The 8,406-nt window shown below is 41.8% G+C and overlaps 1 pseudogene; it reads right to left on the bottom strand.

The window, feature by feature from the left end:
- Positions 1 to 945, bottom strand: LOC144274864 (olfactory receptor 6F1-like; annotated as a pseudogene).
- Positions 946 to 8,406: the final 7,461 nt, after the last annotated feature.

Raw genomic sequence — 8,406 nt, 5'->3', positions numbered from 1 at the left:
TCATGGCCCACTGAATACCTTCCATAAAGCCTCCTTCACCTCTTTGTTTCTCAGACTGTCAATGAAGAGGTTGAACAGTGGAGTTACAATGGTGTTCAAACTGTTGACAGTCTTGTTCATGTCCAAGGCATTCTGTCTGGAAGGCCTGACATACAGGAAGATGGTGGAGCTGTACCATATAATCACAAGAGTGAGATGGGCAGAGCAAGTGGAAAAGGCCTTTTGCTGGCCTTGGGCTGACAGGATTCTCAGTATGGTGGAGAGGGTGTAAATGTAGGAGACCAGAGTTATTGAACATAGTCCCAGGATGACGATGATCGAGATGATAAGAGCTGCCATCTCAATCACATAGGTGTCTGTGCAGGAGAGAACGATGAAGGAATCTATGCTGCAGAAGAAACGAGTAATGACATTAGTGCCACAGAAGGACAATCTAACTCTCAGAGATTCTGGGATAGAAATAGCCAGGAAACTACACACCCAGGAGCCAAGGGCCAGCTGAGCAGACAAGATGCTGTTCATGATGGTGCTATAGTGCAATGGGTAGCAAATAGCCAGATAGCAGTCATAGGCCATGGCAGAGAAGAGGAAATATTCTGTGCCCCGCAAAGAGAAAATGAAGTATATCTACAGGATGCAGCTACTAAAGGGGATGGTTCTGCTTTTCCACAGGAAAATCTCAATGGTCTTGGGAACACAAGCTGTGGTGTATCATATCCCCAGCAAGGAGAGGTTGCAAAGGAAGAAGTACATGGGGGTGCGGAGTTGATGGCTGGCCCTCACTAGGACTAGGATGGCAACATTTCCTGCAACTGTCAGGACATACATCATGGTAAACACCACAAAAAGAGAGATCTGCAAATATTGACTACCGGGGAAGCCCAGAAGGATAAATTCCTGTATCCTGGACTGGTTTTCCTTCTCTATTCCAGTCACAGGCTCCATCTGTCAAGACACAAGAGACCATAATTCAGGAGAAGCTTTGTTACATGGATTATTAGACATCACAGGTACAGTTTTCAAGGGTGCCTGTCAAGGTTCCTTCCCCACTCTGAACTCTAAGGTACTGATGTGGGGACCTGCATGAAAGACCCTCTAAGCTTATTCTTACCAGCTTAGGTTAAAAAAATTCCCCAAGGTACAAACTTTGCCTTGTCCTTGAACCCTATGCTGCCACCACCAAGCGTGTTACACAAAGAACAGAGAAAGAGCGCACTTGGAGAAGTCTTCCCCCAAAATATCCCCCAAGCCCTACACCCCCTTTCCCGGGGAAGGCTTGATAAAAATCCTCATCAATTTGTACAGGTGAATACAGACCCAAACGCTTGGAACTTAAGAACAATGAAAAAGCTATCAGGTTCTTAAAAGAAGAATTTTAATGAAAGAAAAGGTAAAAGAATCACCTCTGTAAAATCAGGATGGTAAATACCTTACAGGGTAATCAGATTCAAAACATAAAGCATCCCTCTAGGCAAATCCTTAAGTTACAAAAGACACAAAAACAGGAATATACATTCCATCCAGCACAGCCTATTTTACCAGCCATTAAACAAAAGGAAATCTAATGCATTTCTAGCTAGATTAATTACTAACTTTTTACAGGAGTTCTGAGTTGCATTCCTGATCTGTTCCCAGCAAAAGCATCACACAGACAGATAGACCCTTTGTTCCTCCCCCTCCAGCTTTGAAAGTATCTTGTCTCCTCATTGGTCATCTTGGTCAGGTGCCAGCAAGGTTATCTTAACTTCTTAACCCTTTACAGGTGAAAGGGTTTTGCCTCTGTCCAAGAGGGATTTTATAGCACTGTATACAGAAAGGTGGTTACCCTTCCCTTTATATTTATGACAGTGCCTAAATGATATAGAAGCCTAAATCCCATTACAAAATCATGCAAGTTGCTTAGGAGCCTAAGAGCTAGAGTTTCAAAAGTGTTTAGATGTCAATGGTGCTGAGTGACAAAAATGCTTAAGCAGGTTAGGCACCTAATCTGGTGAGGGGTTTCTGAAAATCCCACTCACCATCTATCTGAAGCTTTAGACATCTTCATACTTTTGAAAATCTAACTCTGAAAGATTAAAGCTCTTTTGAAAATTGGATGTAGGCTCTCAAGTCACCCAGGGCCAGATTTTAAATGGCATTTAGGCATGTAGTGGGATTTTCAAAAACACCAAGGCACCTAAACTGATTGATTTCATTGATTCATAGATTGCAAAGCTAGAAGGGACCATTGTGATCATCTAGTCTGACCTTCTGTATAACACAGGACATAGATCTTCTCCAAAATAATTTGTAGAGCAGATCTTTTAGAAAAACATCCAATCTTAATTAAAAAATTCTCAGTGATGGAGAATCCACCATGACTGTTAGTAAATTGCTCCAAAAGTTAATTACTCTCACTGTACGCCTTATTTCCAGTCTTATTTTGCCTAGCTTAAACTTCCAGCCATTGTATGGTGTTATCCCTTTCTATGTTAGACTGAAGAGACCATGAAGGAATTTATAGACTGTGGTTAATTCACCCATTAACCTTCTTTTTGTTAAGCTAAATAGATTGAGCTCCTTGGGTCTGTCACTATAAGGCATGCTTCCTAAACTTTTAATCATTCTCATGGCTCTTCTCTGAACCCTCTCCAATTGATCAACATCCTTTTTGAATTGTTCACACGAGAACTGGACATAGTCTTTTTCCTGTTTATGCATCCAAGAATTGCATTAGTCCTTTTGGCACAGCATCACACTGGGAGCTCATGTTCAAGTGATTATCCACCATGACCGTCAAATCTTTTTCAGAATCACTATTTCCCACAATAGAGTTCCCCATCCGGCAAGTATGTCCTACATCTTTGTTCCTAGATGTAGACATTCACATTTAGCCATAGTAAAATTATATTGTTTGCTTGCGCCCAGCTTACCAAGCGATCCAGATCGCTCTGTAACCCTGTCCTCTTCATTATCAACTACTTCCTCATTTTTGTGTCATTTGCAAACTTTATCAGTGATGAGTTTATGTCATCTTCCATATCATTAAAAAATGTTAAATAGAGTTAGGATATGAACAGAACCCTCTTGGACCCCACTGGAAACATACCTGTTCCAAAACAATTCCCTTTAACAATTGCATTTTGAGACCTAATTGTGAGCCAGCTTTTAGTCCATGTATTCTGTGCCATGTTATTTTTGTATCCTTCTAGTTGTTTAGTCAAAATGTCATGCAGCACCAAGTCAAATGCCATAGAGAAGTCTATTATATCAACACTATTGCCTTTATCAATCACAACTGTAATGTCATCAAAAATGATACCAAGTTAGTTTGACAGGATCTATTTACCATAAACCCATGTTAAATGACATTAATTATATTACTTTATTTCTTTATTAATTGAGTCCCTTATCAGTGTAACGATGCTGGTTCTGGTGGGACCCAACGGAGAGTGCCCATTCAGAACAAATTGCTTCAAGCAGGGCAGTTACAGCCCAAGGCTGGGGTTTCTGTGCACACCAAGGCAAAGCAAACCAGCCAGACAGAGAAGACTTTGCTTTTGCCCCACTGGCTAACCACAAGTCACACAAGCAATTCCCTTAGACACCCCAGTTTCCCAGTATCACCAGCAGTGCCACTCGTTATGGGGACAAATGGTGATGAAAACAAATAGCCCAGTAAAAGAAAAAAGGTTCTCTCCATCCCAAAGGACCAAGCCCCAGACCCAGGTCAATATACAAATCAGATCTGACCCACAAATCACGCAGTTGCCAATCCTTTAGAATCTAAAATCTAAAGGTTTATTCATAAAAAGAAAAGATATAGACGAGAGCTAGAATTGGTTCAATGGAATCAATGACATACAGTGATGGCAAAGCTCTTGGTTCAGGTTTGCAGCAGTGAGAGAATAAACTGCAGGTTCAAATCAAGTCTCTGGAGAACATCCACAGCTGGGATGGATCTTTCAGTCCTTGGTTCAAAGCTTCAGTGTAGCAAAGTCCCTCCAGAGGGATGAAGCAGGATTGAATACAAGATGGAGGAGCTGCAGTAGCTTTTTATAGTCTCTTGCCATGTGGTCTTTCTTTCTTTGTGCCAAAGAAAAGCTGTCCATCACATGGCCTGGAATCAGAGTTCTGTCCATAGGAAGGTCCCTGCATACCTTGCTGAGTCCCAAGGTGTGTCTGCCTTCTCTCAGTGGGTCAATTGTATATCTGGTGGTCCTTAATGGGCCATCAAGCAGGCTAGGCAGAGCTGACACCAACTTGTCTGGGGTGTCACGGAGAAGCGTAGCATAAGTTTGCAATACAGACGGTATAGAGCCAATATTCATAACTTTAACTACAAAAATAATACACACAAATAGACAGCATAATCAGCACCAGCAAACCATAACCTTGTCTTTGACACCTTATTTGACTCCCTTTATACAAGATTTGGTGCCACTACAGGACTTTGGTTGCAACAATGATTTATACGGTCCCAGCTTATGTCAATAACCTCACAATCAGCCACTCCGTTATCTTGCCTGACAGGCCTATAATTACCTTGGTCCTCCCATTTACCCTTTTTCAATATTGGCACAACATTAGCTTTCTTCCAGAGTTTCAACAGTAAAGGCCCAGTGAGCTCCTCAACCAGCATTTTTAAAACTCCTGGATGCGGGTTATCTGGATCTGCTGATTTAAAAATGTCTAACTTTAGTAGCTTCTGTTTAACATCCTCCTGAGGTACTAGTGGATTTGAGTGGGTTTTAGCCACCTCGATGCTATTGAAAATCCCACTAGGTGCCTAAATACCTATAAAAATCTGGCCCTTAGCTGCTGTTGAAAATTTTACCCCACCCCACACAGTGACCAAATTCATTTGGTCCACAGATTTTCTAACATCTGGAGAAACAAAGGATACTTTGTATTGAATTCTGTTTTTCTAAGTCCTCCTGATGAGAAACAATCTCATCATCCATGGGAGTGGACGCTTCCCTCTGTATGTAAATAGCAGCAATAGGGAAATCCAGGACTCTGAGGGTGAAAACCAACACACCAAATCAGTTTTCCATCTCTACCCCAATCTTGAATTCTGTAGGTCACAAGAGATGCTCATGGAGTTAAACAGTTAAAATGCATTATTGGATGTTCCTTGAATGTTGAAGTCAGAATCCTAGTGCCTGAATAATTATTACCACCTCCCCTATCTCCCGAAGCCTTGATCAGCTGCAACTTACATCTAGAGTTTGTCAAGAAACAGGGCAAGGGAAGGGAAGGGGATCCTGATCATTTCATCATTTTTCCCATTGACATTTGAAAAGTTGATGGCACTTTTGATCTACTAATTGTTCATTCAATCTTCAGCCAGTGCTATTCCTTGTCAAAAGTCCCTCCATGCTCTTAGCTGGGATTTTCAAAGGGGTTTAAGAGAGTTTGGTACTCAATACCCATTGAACTCCATTAGGTTATGGACACACGGCATGTAGAATTTCCCTTGATTCTGGATGTCCATATTTAAGGGATGATCTTGATTTGCACTCTGGAGAATCACTGATATGCAAATCCCATTTTAACAGATCTATGGAATTTAGCATGAAGAAGAATAGGAAGAAAAATATCCCAGTTTCCCTGAAAATTTCCTTTCTTCTAATATTAATGTAAATGGGTCAGTCTTGTCCTCTGCTATTTTCTCCTTCATGAATCTCTGCTGTGCTCTGCGGCAGGCAGGACTTGTCTTTGTTCCTCAAAGGCTCTACGATGAACATTTTACATTGCTATATTCCAAGGCAGAGAATCCTAATCTCTAGTTCCAGCACAATATTGCCAAACTTGAACTCCTAATCTTTTCTCCTAGATCCTCCCTCATTTTCCATTCTCCAGCTCATTTCAGTACTCAGCTACCCTTCCCAATACACACCTTTGGAACGCTGGGGTTATTTATGTATCTTCTTCTGAGTCCAGGACCATGATTTTTGTCTTTGATGAAGATTTTCAGAGGCAAAGAGGGCAATTCTGTGGCCCAACTCCCATTGAAAATCCTTTGACAATCTCCCCCTTTGTATCGAACATGAAAACTGATTTTACAGTTTGCCCAGGATCAAATTCTAACAACCAAGGAACAGACGTCATGACTAGGCTTGGAAGGATTAGATTTGTATTGGTGAATGTTGGTAAATGTCGATTTCACCACACACACACACACATACAAAATGATGAAAATGTATTTCCATCGATAATGCTCAAAATTTACAGATAGGAAAAGTAAGAAAAATACTGCGGGAGAACTTATTAGATTCAAAATCCAGTGATTTAGACTTTTGAATTAAGCTTACAAATGGATTAGTGAATGAACAGTAAAAACAGGTATGATCTGTTGAATTAAGGATATTTACTTTCTATAGTTTAACACGTGATGCTGACAATTTGTACAATTTAGTAAGTAATCTGGCTAGGTATGTGTTAGATTATGATTTCTTTAAATGGCTGAGAAAATAGCTGTGCTGAATAGAATGGGTATTCCTGTCTGTGTGCCTTTTTGTAACTTAAGGTTTTGCCTAGAGGGATTCTCTGTGTTTTGAATCTAAGTACCCTGTAAGGTATTCACTGTGGCAGTTCAATGATGAGACAGAACACAGCTTTATGCAAGCAAGCAGGCTGGTCAGCTGAGATGGGCTGTTCTGCCCCCCGCCTTCCACCTTCTCCTTTTATTATATTTCTCCCCCCTAAACATTACACACTGCTACCGCAAAAAGATACACAAAGGAATGTATGACGTTGATTAATATACTTATTTACCATCTTTTATCCACTACAATCCTGGTTCTCAGGCCTTGAGCCCAGGCTAAGAAAGCTTCCCACAGTCACTGTGCCAATAATCAAGTTCTCATGGTTCATATCTAGCCCTTGTCCTTGGATAGAGCAATGTGTGCATTGCTTCTACAAAACAGTCAGGGTGTGCCCTGCCTGCTTCCAGGTGGAATAACTAAACATGAACCCTTCATCCCCCCGTTTTTTATTTAATGATATTCGGCCATCTCATGGTAGCCGTCAATTTGTTTTGTCATGCTATTTAACTCCCAGACAGACAAGGACATAACTTGGGGAGCTTTCCAGGGCGAAATTTCACAAAGTCTTAACAAGGAAGGAATACATTGTACACAGCAGCAGCAAAAAATAAACCCAATGATTACAAACACAGTATAACCGAAAAGCTGTCGCAGCCATTCTAGAGAGGGCAGCCAACCTGTAAGCCAATTCCAAAAACCCTCAAACCGCAGATCTTGGCGTATGTGTGTTGTAAGATTGGCCAATTCAGCCAGTCTAGTTTCTATGGAGCGACTATTATCAATTAAATTAAAGCAACACATGTGCTGAAACGTGGAGCAGCCTAGATGGTGTTTCAGGAGCAGAAAATCAATGGCTGCTCTGTTATCCAAGATTGCATCCCTTAATTCGTGTTGTTCTGTGTTAAGTAAGGCAATAGCCTGGGATGTTGTATTAATTGCCTTTGCTGCAAAGCATGCCAGGTTATTTAAAGTTCTGGCTGAATACATGGCAAGCGCGGGGACCCCAACAATAGAGGCCGCTAAGGCAGTATACTCAGCAAGACTAAAAAGCTCAACATCTGCAATACAATCATCTGAAAGGGGTACACTTCTTCTACTATGTTTTTGACCGGCAAAAGGCAATATAAGTGTCCTTCTACTAAGACAGCAAAGGGTGCCATCACTTAAGTTTGCAGGAATATAATGAAAGGTGCGTGAACCGCAAATAAAAAACCATCCTGATGGTAGGATGATATGGCCATAATTGTATGAAACATTAACAGCATGGGAACAATTTTAAAGGGGTTGAGAAATTTTTCGACAGCCCAAGGGCACCTTTGTACTAGTGCAGTTAACTACACGCGCACAGGTGACATTGTCAGCCCCGGCCGGGTACGGTGTGTGGAGGGATATAGCCGTGCGAGGCAGAGTATAGTTGGCCGGGCCCCAATTAGCCATGCTAGAGTACTGGGAAGAAAGATTCGCATAAGCAGAAAACAGTGTCTTATTTTCCATCTCCTCAGGGTGATGACATACTGGAATAAGGCATGTACCTAACAAATCTCCGGCAGCTACAGAATTAGATAGACAAAAGTGGGTAACATTTGCTATGGAAGCCAATCTTTCCCATATGTTATATGTCATTCGGGCTCGTAACGGGGGAAGCGCTTCCGAGCCAACCCCTACAGGAAATAGCAGGCACAAAAGGCACACAATCATCACAGAATTAGCAGTAATTTGGGCGAGAATCATCACAAACAAAGTCTCAGGAGTCTCTGGCTGTTGATCTGCTGCCAGTTTTCGTTGGGCCGCAGCGACCGACGCTTTTACTGCTCCCCATGTCACGGGCCGGTTTGGGACACTACGCCTCCTCCGTTTCCGTCCCGTCGTTGTCGCC

This window comes from Eretmochelys imbricata, chromosome 14, assembly GCF_965152235.1.
Source record: "Eretmochelys imbricata isolate rEreImb1 chromosome 14, rEreImb1.hap1, whole genome shotgun sequence".
NCBI classification, from domain to species: Eukaryota; Metazoa; Chordata; order Testudines; family Cheloniidae; genus Eretmochelys; species Eretmochelys imbricata.
The sequence above is the reverse complement of the archived record's forward strand: the minus strand, read 5'-3'. Positions and strand labels throughout refer to the sequence as shown.